The sequence below is a fragment of the Bison bison genome, unplaced genomic scaffold (genome assembly GCF_000754665.1).
Source record: "Bison bison bison isolate TAMUID 2011002044 unplaced genomic scaffold, Bison_UMD1.0 scf7180017864465, whole genome shotgun sequence".
In the NCBI taxonomy this organism is placed as follows: Eukaryota; Metazoa; Chordata; class Mammalia; order Artiodactyla; family Bovidae; genus Bison; species Bison bison.
In genome coordinates this window covers 5,843,541-5,856,414 of record NW_011495026.1, presented here as the reverse complement: position 1 = coordinate 5,856,414, position 12,874 = coordinate 5,843,541, and positions in this window count along the sequence as shown.

Genomic DNA, 12,874 nt, shown 5'->3' with positions numbered 1-12,874 from the left:
ATTATTGAACTTTTAAAATTACAAATTCAATTTCTTTAGTAATTACAAAACAACTCAGGTTATTTCCTCTTGGTTGAGTTTTGGTAATTTGTATTAAGATGTTGTATTTATGAGCATATAATTATTTAAAGTATCCTGTATGATTTTTCCAGTGGTTGTAAAATCTGTAGTGATATCCCATTTCATTCCTCATATTTAATTTTTTTTAATGTCTAGGAATATTTTAATATATGTGCTGGTTATTTTATTTTTTTTTTACAGAGCATACCCTGGTTTATAAAAACGGGCACTATTTAAAAAAATGTTCTTTTAATATGGTTTGTCAAAATAAGTACCAAACTCAGGAGCAGGTATCACACTGTGTTAAATGCTTCTGGCTCCCTTTCATACAGTTCAGTCCCTTCTCCAGATATTAACTTATTGAAGAGATCAGGCTTGCTATTCCACAGACTGCCCTATATTTGTTATTTGTCTCATTGCATCTGTATGATGATGTCTAGTTTGTTTATTCCCTGTTCCTCCTGATGATCTGATATTAAACTTTGATGTGAATACATCATGGATGTTATCTGTTACACATATATATCTGACTTACTACTGGATTACAATAAAAGCAATCTAATTCTTTCCCTGTGTATGCTTTCCCTTTGCAAAGTTATGTGTATAGTTCTATGTTGCTATTATAAAATTATCTGGCCCCCTCCTAAACCAATTTATTAAAATTGCTGATCCTTACTCAAATCAATAATTTCATTTGGATGTCTTTATTTGTTTCAGTTAGTTGCTTTGTTTCCTTCTATTTGTGTATATTGGAACAGGGAGAAATCTGCTTGGGTCAGGCTTCTACCACATAGAAAGTAAACACAAGATTGGTAATTTCAATTGTCAGATCTAAACTTGAATTTTAACTTGATGGGCATGTCATTCCTCACATTTGTGATTTGTGTCATCTGTCTTTTTCTCTTAACAGTTTTGTTAGTGTGTGCTAAGTCGCTTCAGTCATGTCTGACCCTTTGTGACCCTATAAACTGTAGCCTGCCAGGCTCCTCTGTCCATGGGATTCTGCAGGCAAGAATACTGGAGTGGGTTGCCATTTCCTCTGCCAGGGGACCTTCCCCATCCAAGTATCAAACCCACATCTCTTACATCTCCTGCATTAGCAGGTGAGTTCTTTACCACTAGCACCACCTGGGAAGTCCCAGTTTTGTTAGAGGCATGCTATTTTTATTGTTTCTTTTTTTTTGACTTTTATTTATTTTTTATTTTTTTAAAATATAAATTTATTTATTTTAATTGGAGGCTAATTACTTTACAATATTACATTGGTTTTGCCATACATCAACATGAATCCACCACTACTGTACACGTGTTCCCCATCCTGAACACCCTTCCCACCTCCCTCCCCGTACAATCCCTCTGGGTCATCCCAGTGCACCAGCCCCAAGCATCCTGTATCATGCATCGAACCTGGACTGGCGATTCATTTCATATATGATATTGTTTCTTAAAAAACTAACTTCTGGTTTAATTAATTCTTCTTTACCGTTTCCCTTTTTTCAATTTCATTTTATCCTGCTCTTATTTGTATTACTATTGTCCTTCCTTCTGCTTACTTTGGGTTTTTTTTTTGACCTTGTTGATCTAATTTAGTGTCAGGGATTAAGATTACTGATTAGAAACTTTTCTAATGAAAGCATTTAGTGCTAAATATTTCCCTCTTTTTACTGCTCTAGTTGCATCCACACATTTTAGATATAAAATATTTTAACTTTCATTTAGACCTATGTATATATTTCTATTTATTTTGAGATATAATCTTTGAGGTATGGGTTGTTTAGTAGCATGTTGTTTACATTCCAACTGTTTAGTATCTTTTCTGTCATTTACCCTGTTTCCTTATATTTCCCTGTTTCTATTATTAATTTCTAGTTTGGTTTCATTTTGATCGAAGAATATAGTTTGTATGATTTCAATTGTGATAAATGTGTCAATGTTTATATTATAAACCTGGATATGATTTAGAATGGTAAATCTATGGATGCTTGAAAAGAATGTGTAGTCTACATTTTGGAGGTGAAGCATTCTATAAATATCAACTATATTCTTTTGATTGATAGTCTTATTCAGTTCTTCTATATCTTTACTAAATTTTGTCCAGTACTGTGGAAAAAATTAAATGTGGGGCACTGATGTCCCCAGTAATTGCTTATTTGTCAATTTCCTCTTTCATCCCTATCAAGTGTTATTTTCATCATGTATGTTGAAGATCTCTTGTTTTGTGTTTATACATTTAGGATCACTATGTCTTTGGGGTGAATTAAGCCTATTATCATTGTATAATGTCCCTCTTTGTCCCTAGTAATTATCCTTGCTATGTGGTGTATTTTAATATGAATAAAATTATTCCTGCTTATTAGTTGATGACATTAGTATGATGGATATTTTTCCTCTTTTTTATGTTTAGCTGTGTCACTGTATTTAATGTGAGTTTCTTAGATGGTATACAATTGGATCTTTCAAAGGAATCCATTCTGGAATATATATATTTGGATAATTAAAAAAATAATCATCATTGATATGTTAAGGCTTACATCTGATATTTTATTACTCGTTTTCTGTGTGTTTCCTTTTTCTCATTCCCCTGGTTCTCTTTTTTTGACCTCCAGAGTTGGACTGTGAAGAAAGCTGAGCACCAAAGAATTGATGCTTTTGAACTGTGGTGTTGGAGAAGACTCTTGAGAGTCCCTTGGACTGCAAGGAGATCCAACCAGTCCATTCTAAAGGAGATCAGTTCTGGGTGTTCTTTGGAAGGAAGGATGCTGAAGCTGAAACTCCAGAACTTTGGCTACCTCATGCAAAGAGTTGACTTATTGGAAAAGACCCTGATGCTGGGAGGGATTGGGGTCAGGAGGAGAAGGGGACGACAGAGGATGAGATGGCTGGATGGCATCACTGACTTGATGGACATGAGTTTGAGTGAACTCTGGGAGTTGGTGATGGACAGGGAGGCCTGGTGTGCCTCATGTGATTCATGGGGTGCAAAGAGTCAGACACAACTGAGCGACTGAACTGAACTGATGGGTTATTTCAATATTCTATTTTTTAGGATTCTTTAACATAACTTGTTACAGCCTACTGATATTGACATTTTATCCCTCCAGGTTAGCTGTTGAAAGCCTACTTCATAAATGGTCTGTTAAAGTCAGCTCATAGAGGAGTGATGGACCCCCACCCAGTCTACAATTGGCTCAGATATCTAGACTGGTAATATCATGTGTGCCCAGAAAAGGTATGAAATGTTTATTTCCAGTCACATAATGAGCAGAAAAGCTCCCAAGCAGGTCCACAAATAACTTGAGAGAACTGGAAAAGAATTTTGGCTAAGGTATAATTATGAAGAATTATTATACAAGAATTACTCTTAATCCTCAACTGTTAAAGACATTTAATGATTATCTTTGGAATTGGAATAAGATTCTTATGCGTGATCTGGGGCTTGTATAGTTTGAAATTCCCAAAGAACAGAATACCTGGGCTTTCATGTCAACTTCCCTAGATGTGGTATAATGGTGGAGTGGGGAATGTTGAGGCATAAACATCGTTATCTATCAAATGTCAAAAGTAAATTCAGACTTTTCATTGCATTTACCCCTAATGTTTGCGAGGTAACTGAAATATGCCATGTTTTATTGAAATTGTGTCATTAAGACATTTTTACACATATTCGTTGCCCAGAGCTAGTAAGGAAGTTGAAAGGAGGGAGGGAAAAAGGAAATAAAAAAGGTAAGGAAGGTGAATTTTCTGTTGAATGTTTCATTCAAGAACTCAAACGTAAGTATTCTGTGAAGTGAAATGTGTGCGTTGGTCACTACCAATGGTCACTGAGTGTCTTGGTGGGACCGTGTAATGTGGCCATCAAATGCAGAGGCATTTTTTCACCTTCAGTTTATATTTTGGATATCTATGAGACAGGCAGAGAAGGCAATGGCACCCCACTCCAGTACTCTTGTTGGAAAATCCCATGGATGGAGGAGCCTGGTAGGCTGCAGTCCACGGGGTCGCTAAGAGTTGGACACGACTGAGCAACTTCACTTTCACTTTTCACTTTCATGCATTGGAGAAGGAAATGGCAACCCACTCCAGTGTTCTTGCCTGGAGAATCCCAGAGACGGGGGAGCCTGGTGGGCTGCCGTCTATGGGGTCCCACAGAGTCGGACATGACTGAAATGACTTAGCAGCAGCAGCATGAGACAGGAGTTTCACAGTGTTCTTTATCCCAAAGGAGGCAGTCTTGGATAAGAAATTGCTGTTGCTGGCTGGTCCAAGTAGTTAAGATCAGTGAAAATATCCCAAGAGCCTTTTAACATGTGCAGGTGGGGCAGTTTTTCCAGGGTCTGCAGTGTTAAGATTAAAAGTTAGGCCAATTGTCAGGCTTCCCTGGTGGCTCAGATGGTAAAGAATCTGCCTTCAATTCAAAAGACCTGGGTTTGATGCCTGGGTTGGGAAGATCCCTTGGAGAAGGGCATGGCAACCTACTCCAATATTCTTGTCTGAAGATTCACCATGGACAGAGGAGCCTGGCAGGCTTCAGTCCATGGGGTTGCAAAGAGCTGGACACAACTGACCGACTAAGCACAGCACAAGTATAGCACAGGCCGATCATCACAACTTTTGGGTCCTGCTGATGATCTGGGACGTCTTGATTAAGGGATGAATAGCAGCAGCAAGGACCATCATGTATTATGGTTCAATATCATCCACTGCCTACTAACTCCCTTGCTGTTCACTCACTTGATCCCAAAAAGTTTCAAATGTAGCCAAGAGGTCTAGGCAAAGGATGGCTTCCTCCTGTGCAGTAGGCTCTTAAGGTAAGATTTTAAGGACAGTAGAAGCCACTAACTTCCATAGATATGGTGTACTAGAGGGCTCAGATTTGACTCTGTCCTGTAGATACAATTTTTATTTAAAAAATAGACACTGGTGGCTATACACAGCTTGCAGACTGTACCATAATGACCCAGAGCAGAACAGGCCATTTGGTACATAGTGTATGGATTCAGATCCTGTCAGAGCCTGCTGTTCTAGGGAATTTCAGTATACAGATAGTTTTTATCTAAAGATTAGTGTGCCATGTGGGGCTAAAGGGTGCAGTGTCTTGTACCAGAATGCCATGAGCAACTTAAGGCTATTGTGGGTACAGAATCTCCAGGAGGCCTAAGTTATTCAGTGGCTCAGTTGTGTCTGACACTTTGCAACCCCAGGGACTGCAGCATGCCAGGCCTCCTTGTCCTTCACCATCTCCTGGAGCTTGCTCAAACTCATGTCCATTTGAGTCGGTGATGCCATCCAATGATCTCATCCTCTGTCGTCCCCTTCTCCTCCTGCCTTCAATCTTTCCCAGTATCAGGGTCTTTTCTAATGAGTTGGCTCTTCGCATCAGGTGGCCAAATGATTGGGGCTTCAGCTTTCATCATCAGTCCTTCCAATTCAGGACTGATTTCCTTTAGGATTTACTGGTCTGATCTCTTTGTAGTCCAGTGGACTCTCAAGAGTCTTCTCCAACACCATAGCTCAAAAGCATCAATTCTTCAGCTCTCATCTTCCTTTATGGTCCAACTCACCAATCCATACGTGACTACTGGAAAAACCATGCCTTTGACTAGACAGACCTTTGTCAGCAAAGAAGTGACTCTACTTTATAACAGGCTGTTCAGGTTTGTCAGAGCTTTTCTTCCAAGGAACAAGCATCTTTTAATTTCGTGGCTGCAGTCACCATCTGCAGTGATTTTGGAGCCCAAGAAAATAGAGTCTCTCACTGTTTTCATTGTTTCCCCATCTGTTTGCTATGAAGTGATAGGACCAGATGCCATGATCTTCACTTTTTGAGTGTTGAGTTTTAAGCCAGCTTTTTCATGCTCTCGTTTCACCTTCATCAAAAAGCTCTTTAGTTTCTCTTCACTTTCTGCCATAAGGGTGGTGTCATCTGCATATCTGAGGTTATTGGTATTTCTCCCAGCAATCTTGATTTGGGCTTGTGCTTCATCCAGCCCAGCATTTCTCATGATGTACTCTATATAGAAATTAAATAAACAGGGTGACAGTATATAGCCTTGACATGCTCATTCACCAATTTGGAACCAGTCTGTTGTTCCATGTCTAGTTCTAACTGTTGCTTCTTAACCTACATGCAGGTTTCTCAGGAGGTGATAAGGTGGTCTAGTGTTCCCATCTCCTTAATAATTTCCCACAGTTTCTTGTGATCTACACAATCAAAGGCTTTAACATAGTCAATGAAGCATAAATCGATGTTTTTCTGGAATTCTCTGACTTTTTCTATGATCCAACGGATATTGGCAATTTGATCTCTGGTTCTTCTGCTTTTTCTAAAGCCATCTTGAACATCTGGAAGTTCTCAATTCACACACTGTTGAAGCCTATCTTTCAGAATATTGAGCACTACTTTGCTAGCATGTGAAAAGAGTGGAGTTGTGGAGGCCTAAGGACAGATTGCAAAAAGCTCTATAGTAAAGAATCACAACAAACTGTGGAAGATTCTTAAAGAGATGGGAATACCAGACCACCTGACCTGCCTCCTGAAAAATCTGTATGCAGGTCAGGAAGCAACAGTTAGAACTGGACATGGAACAACAGACTGGTTCCAAATCGGGAAAGGAGTATTTCAAAGATGTATATTGTCACCCTGCTTATTTAACTTATATGCGGAGTACATCATGAGAAATGCTGGACTGGATGAAGCATAAGCTGGAATCAAGATTGCCAGGAGAAATATCAATAACCTCAGATATGCAGATGACCCCACCCTTATGACAGAAAGTGAAGAAGAACTAAAGAGCCTCTTGATGAAAGTGAAAGAGGAGAGTGAAAAAGTTGGCTTAAAGCTCAACATTCGGAAAATGAAGATCATGGCATCTGGTCCCATCACTTCATGGGAAATAGATGTGGAAACAGTGACAGACTTTATTTTTGGGGGGCCCCAAAATCACTGCAAATGGTGATTGCAGCCATGAAATTAAAAGACGCTTGCTCCTTGGAAGAAAAGCTATGACAAACCTAGATAGCTTACTAAAAAAGCAGAGATGTTACTTTGCCAAGAAAGGTCTGTCTAGTCAAAGCTATGGTTTTTCCAATAGTCATGTATGGATGTTGAACTATAAAGAAAGCTGAGTGTCAAAGAATTGATGCTTTTGAACTGTGGTGTTGGAAAAGACTCTTGAGAGTCCCTTGGGCAGGAAGGTGATCCAACCAGTCAGTCCTACAGGAAATCAGTCTGAATATGCATTGGAAAGACTGTGCTGAAGCTGGAACCCCAATACTTTGGCCACCTGATTGGAAGAACTGACTCATTTGAAAAGACCCTAATGCTTGGAAAGATTGAAGGCGAGAGGAGTAGGGGATGACAAAGGATGAGATGGTTGGATGGCATTACTGACTCAATGGACATGAGTTTGAGTAAACTCCAGGAGTAGGTGATGGACAGGGAGGTTTGGCATGCTGCAGTCCATGGGGTCCCAAAGTGTTGGACACAACTGAGCGACTGAACTGAATTATGGTAAAGAAGTCTCAGGGATACAGTGGGAGTGATATTTTTATTCAATTTGGACAGATTCTAGAGACTTCTGGGAAATTACATTCAAGGTGGTCTGATTTGCAACAGCCTATATGGGCTTAGGTCTTCCCTGGTGGCTAGGCAGTAACGAATCTGCATGCCAATGCAGGAGACTCAGGTTTATCCCTGGGCCAGGAACATCCCCTGGAGAAGGAAATGGCAACCCACTCCATTCTTTTTGCCTGGAGAAAATTTCATGGATAAAGGAGCCTGGTAGGCTACAGTCCATGGGGTCACAAAGAGTAGGAAACAACTTAGTGACTATACAAACCAACATAGGGGCTGAAGTAAAATTTATAAGTGAGGAATATGTTTCCAAGATCCAAAAGACTTAAAGATGTTGGATTTGTTTTCACATTGTGGATGCTGAGAGGGTAAATAGCTGTTTCTTGACAATGTCAAAGTCTTCCCTGGAGGCTCAGATGGTAAAGATTCTGCTTGCAAGGTGGGTTCAATCCCTGGATTGGCAAGATCCTCTGGAGAAGGAAATGGCAACCCACTTTAGTACTCTTGCCTGGACAATTCCGTGGATAGAGGAGCCTGCCAGGCTGCAGTCCACGGGGTCACAAAGACTCAGAAGCACCTGAGTGACTTTTCACTTTTTGTCAGTGTCAGAGATAGAGTAACTCTTGGCAAATCAAAAAACTAAGGTGGTGAGGCTTCTACCGTGTTGGACAGCAGTCCATCTCTGTATGTGAGCTCCTTTGTTACCATTTATATGTCCTAATAAGTGTATCAAATCTCCTTGGAGGAGGATACCAGCAATGAAATATTATACTTGTGTTCTGGATAAAGGTGGATGTGGTTAAGAAACTGCTGGCAGTTGTGAAGACTGTTAAGGCTGGTGGGACACCATATGGCATAGATTCTTTATTACAAGATCCATTTACTCTTCCTGCTTTAAATATGGTCTCAGTTATTCTCTCTACATATACTGAGCAATATAATAGATGTAATTTTTGCTTTGATCAAATACAATTTAAGAACCTCCTGAAAAGTTTTTACCCATATTTTCACCCACTCTGTTTCTTTTTACTATTTTCTAAAGTTCCAGTCATTTTTCTATCATTGTCTTATTTTTATCGGAGAGCTTCAGTCAGCTTTTATCAGTAGGTCTGTGAGCGGTGAATTTTTAAATTTTCCTTGACCTGGACATATCCTTATTTCCCCTTTAATCCTAAAGGATATTTTAACTGAATATAGAAATCACAGTGTAAAATTATTTTCTTTGGGGACTTGCAACATGTTTTTGTGCACCTTTCCAGCCTCAGTGATTTTTAATGAGAATTCCATTTTCCTCCACTTTGTTCTGCTACTGCTAAGTCGCTTCAGTCGTGTCCGACTCTGTGTGACCCCATAGACGGCAGCCCACCAGGCTCCCCTGTCCCCAGGATTCTCCAGGCAAGAACACTGGAGTGGGTTGCCATTTCCTTCTCCAATGCATGAAAGTGAAAAGTGAAAAGTGAAGTCGCTCAGTCGTGTCCGACTCTTAGCGACCCCATGGACTGCAGCCTACCAGGCTCCTCCGTCCATGGGATTCTCCAGGCAAGAGTACTGGAGTGGGTTGCCATTGCCTTCTCCTGTTCTGCTACTAGTAACACACTAATGTTTTCCCCTGGCTGCTTTCAACAGTTTGTTTCTTTGTTTGTTCTAATATTTATTTCATTTTAATTGATTGATGTTTGCCTTACAATAATGGTTTGATTTCTGTCATACATCAACATGAATTAACCATATGTGCAAGAGTTTAGGCTTCCCTGATAGCTCAGTTAGTAAAGAATCTGCCTGCAGTGCAGGAGACCAGGGTTCAATCCCTGGGTCAGAAAGATCCCCTGGATAAGGAAATGGCAAACCACTCCAGTATCCCTGCTATTTCTTTAGTTTTCAGAAATTTAACTCTGATATATGTTTTGGTGTAAACATTTTAGTACTTATTCTATGTGTGGTTCACTTAACTTTGGGAATATATAAGTTTACATCTTTCACCAAGTTTGGGACATTTTCAGCTATCATTTTTTCTTTTTTTTTTTTTTTAACCTTTAAGGCTTACATGCTTTCTCTTTACTTTCTGGGACTCAAAGATACAGATGTTAAATATTGTCTTTATGCCCTAGTCTCAAAGAGCCTGCTTTTTTCTTTTTTCAGACCGTTTTTTTTCTATTTTCAAATAAATTTTATTGCTCTGTCCTCACCCTCACTGATTCTGTATCACTGACACTCTACTATTGATCTCTTCCAATATAAGTTTTTAATGTAGTTATTTTATTTTTCAGTTCTACATTTCCCTTTGGCTTATTTTTATAAATTCTATTTCTCTGTTGATATTTTCTATTGTTTCAATTGTCTCAAATAAACGCATAATTACTTATTGAATCTATTTTAAGATTTCTGCTCTAAAATCTTTGTCAGATAATTCCAATAATTGATTCTTAGCTGTTGGTTGACTGACTTTTATCATTTAATTTGTGATTTCCTTGGTTCTTGTTATGACAAAATATTTTTAATTGTATAATGTATAATTTGAATATTATGTTGGAGACAATTTGTCCTATTTAAATATATGTTTTAGCAGGCAGTTTTCTTTTTCGGGTTCAGCATATTCTTTTTGGTGCCCTCTTAGGCTCTACTGAAATAACCACTAGGGATAGATCAGAGCAATATTTATTTCCTATATTATATAGATGGAACAACTAAATATTGTGCTCTCTTGTTGACTATTTATACTTTCAATGAGCCTATACGTTTTAAGAATCTAGAAGCATTTTTCACATAAGAAAGAGTAAAAATATTAAAGAAAGAAAACAAATATACTTTGAATTTATCTAAAAACTCTTAATGAATTACCATGAAATAATTATATTTCAGTTCCACCTCTGAAGATTCAAAGCATATTTAATTTTTTCTTCTTTCATAAGAAAATTATGCCTTCTATAGCAGTATAATTACTAAAAGTATATTAAAATGAAATACTCGATAATATATAGTTTCTAAGGATTGAAAACAAAGACCATGTTAATATGCAAGTGGAAGAAACAGAAGTTTATCCTGTCTTAATAGGTAATAACTGACTTAGATAGGACAATTTCCAAATTTTGAAGTAATGACAGAAAATCAGAAAAGTCTTTAATTTCAGGCAAATCTATTATATGTAAATAACTTTATTGATTTTAAATTATATATGTTGAGGAAAATCAAAATGAGTAAATAATTTTTCAAATGTATATTATTTTAAAATATGGTAACTGAAATTTATCTTCATGTATTAATTTTTTTTATGAATAAGACTATTTCACTAGACATGAATAAGCAAGCATCAGTTATGCATATTTAAACAAGACTGAAGTTGCTCTCAAAGAAAACCATAGTTACAGAAGTCTCAAACACTAAAAGGTATGACAATCTTAATAATTTTCTCTCCAAGTTGGATTTTCATTTTGTTACCTAATTCATTAACCAGAAATATGTTTGAGCATATTTTATTGCTACCAAATGTAATATTATACTTCATTTTCTAAATTGGACTGAATGTACATATTCTATAGATTGACTATGGAAAAATATTAATTAGAATAAATTGTGTTTAAAATATCCAATCAGAAAATTTATGCACAATTGAATATGTGCATTAAAAAAATAGAGGTGAAATGTATAAAGCATAAGAGGAAGTATTTAAAATCTTGAAAGTCAGTAATTAGACTTGTACATTTGGATTTTAACACTTCCTTTTTTATAAACAAAAAATGAGTTTTCATAAGTTTTAATGCATTTGAATACTTGGTTTATTTGGAAGCATTGCATAACTTATTTTAATTTATTTACATTTGTTTATTTGCTTTAAGTTAAAAAAAAATACACTGCTTAAACCATGCCCAAAAGAAGTAAAGAATACTCTTGGAACATAAAATGTCTGTCCTTCTGACTCTCTCCAAATTTATATTGAAACTTTATTTTCCCCCTGAAACCAGGAACATGTACTGATGCATGGAACTGTAAGGTTTGAATCATTATTTCTTCCCCTTCTCATGTTCTGTTTTGAAGTTGGGATCTGTCATAAATAGTATTATCATCTGGATCTGATTAAATGTAATGGATACCCAGTTTGGGAAAATAACCCAGTGTTTTTTTGCCTATTAGTAAATAATATTGATTCTTCTTTACACAAATCACTAAAATCACACCCAGTAAAACAATGGTCTTTAAAAGCTTGCCCAGCCTTGTGTATAAAGTTTTATTTTCATAGTTTAATTCAGTCTGATTATTTTCATTGTTTTTTTTTTTTTTTTTACCATAATAGCTATGAGATTACCTACTGACATAAAATATTTTAAACATCCATAATTAAAACCTAGAGGGAAAAAAGACAATAAAACTTCAAAACTAGTTTAAAGCTTTGCAGTAATATTTTACTGCCAAAGAAAGCAGATAAGACTTTCACACTGTGCTGAAAACTGCAGGTAATTAATTCCCATGGCAGGGAAGTGAAGGAAAAGCACATTCCATATTCTCAGGGCAAAGTGTAAAAGGAATTTGTAGCAGATCCTATTAGGTTTCAGCATTAGACTGCAAGGGATACTTAGAGTAGACTAGGATGAGGGGAAGCTGTGAGAGTACAAATAATATAATAGAAATGCTTCTGACAACAAATCATCCACAACAAGAGAAAAAGCTCTAAGTGATACAACAGAAGGACTTCTTAGGTGTCCAAGTTTTTCACTCATTTCTCTTTTAGCCAAATCATTGCTTTCCTTTCCCTGCCATGCTTTCCTAACTCGACCACAATTAAGCTCAGATTTTCAGAGTGTCCTTGGCTTTTGCCTACTCTATATCCTGACTTTTAAAAACTAGATGTTTCTTCCCTTTAGGATTTATAATTCTGATTTGCCTCATCCATTTCAGTCATTGATTTCAAGGGGTAATCTGTAGTTTGTCACTAATTCAAGGAAATATGTGAGATCTCACAAATTCTGGAAGCTGTAAAAAGAAGGTGGGGATGGAGTGAGTAGAAGACAAAGGCCTGCACACAATTAATGAGGAAAACTTGTAATTTTCCTGGATTTTGCCAAAACTTGACTGTTTCAAACTGTCTGCAATGTGTTTGAAATATCAACAGGGAATATAGTAAACAGTTCACCAGGGGAGCCAAGGCAGATCATAATTTCATATGCATGGCATGTATAGAATATCAACTTTCTTTAAATTCTTCGTAAGAAGCATTCAGTTGGGCAGTGTTTAAATATTAAGATTATG